This window comes from Alligator sinensis, unplaced genomic scaffold, assembly GCF_000455745.1.
Source record: "Alligator sinensis unplaced genomic scaffold, ASM45574v1 scaffold366_1, whole genome shotgun sequence".
NCBI classification, from domain to species: Eukaryota; Metazoa; Chordata; order Crocodylia; family Alligatoridae; genus Alligator; species Alligator sinensis.
In genome coordinates this window covers 1,612,147-1,613,805 of record NW_005841851.1, presented here as the reverse complement: position 1 = coordinate 1,613,805, position 1,659 = coordinate 1,612,147, and positions in this window count along the sequence as shown.

Here is a 1,659-nt window from a genome sequence, read left to right as displayed (position 1 = left end):
CCCTCAAAGACGTATCGGTGATGAACCCAGACATTTCAAACAGAAATCACTGTGTTAAAAGCATTCTGCTCTGCCGTCGCCTCTCCAAGTTCTTTGCAACAGAAGAATTGCTCTATTATTTTTCTGTAGTCAAAAAACAAGTGAAAACTAAGCTGACATTTTTTGAGGGTGTCATGAGCCTGGGTGGCTTGAGTCCAACATGGATGAGAACCACTACTCTAGAGCAACTAGCCCCGCAAAGCTGTGATTTCACTTGGGCCCTCAAAGTAATAAAAGCAGCTCTCAGTTCAAGGCAGCATGGCCATGCTAGATTAACGACTAGCAATGCTTCCTGACTGCTGGCTCTGACTGGGTGCTGAAGACTCCTAGTGAGAGCTGGACAGGACACAGACTTCTGCTATGCAAGAAGTGCCCCAATACATTTGTTTTCTATGGGGAAGCAGCATAAAAGCCAAAGACTCTGGTATCCCCCAAGGAACGGCATCACAGAGCCGTCGCACCCAGCCGTGTCACAGGGGAAGGCAGAGCAACAGGCCCCCCAGCCATGGGCTGTTGAGGCCGCAGCACAAAACGAGAGCGTCTCACAAGAAAAGACCGTGCTGCCCTGGTCTGAGTCTGAAGCATCAGCCCTGGACTCCTCACAGCCAACCGCTTAACTAGGCACTAATAGGCTAGCCTCTTACCACCACTTGGCTGAGTTTTCTGGGTCTGACACTGTCACAATTGGTCTGCTGTGCTGGATCGGGTCTAATGCCTATTGTAAGGGCTATACCTGGGACTGGACTAGTCCCTGCGGCAATACCTACTGCTCCGACACATCCGCTTCTGGACACCCCTTCAGTGGTGACCAGACATGCTTGTGATCTCCCAACACCCCTCTCTGTGCTTGGACGTGGAAAGCTCCCCCACACCAGCAGCCCAGGGTTTGAGCTCCTTGAAGGGGTTTCCACCGTGTGCTAACAGACAGCAGCTGCCCTCCCAGTATGGGCTGAACTGCACCCGCCACCACCTCCTTAACAGAGCCCTGTGCTCCTGAAGTTAGGTTCAGGCATATGCCAAGCCCAGCCAGGAGTCCTCCCAGCTGAGGTAGTGCTGGCACACACAACAGCCCCTGTCTGTGCTAAGGCAGGAGGCACCTTGACTCCCCGCAGCTGTGGCTTCCCTTTGCCCTACTGCTCCTTGCCCTTCCCCAAGGCCTAGCTCCACCACCAGTCCTCAGGCTGCTTCACTCCCTACCCCCTCGGCTCTCCCTAGGGCTCCTCCCTTACTACTCACCACAGCTGAGGGTAGCAGCCAGGCCCTGGATGGGCAGGAGAGCAGTGTGGGATCCCTCCCCAGGGCCAGGGAATGTTTCCTGCAGATGCCCATGGGCCTGAGCTCCCCACCATGCCACAGCCCCGGCTGCCACATAACAATGCACAATCTGTTATTTCCACTTTAAGAATATGATGGAGCCAGCCATGCCTAAGATGTCCCTGCTAATGGCGCTTGGCTGCAACTTCATTTTCCTTTAATAGGAAACATCTGCTCTGAGCAAGCAGTGGTGTGGGAGAGCCCTCATCATCATCCACACTCACCCCTGGCTGAGCGAGTCATGCTGCTCCCAATGGCCAGCTCACTCCCAGGATAAAAGCTCACTGCTGTGACTGACCAACAGCT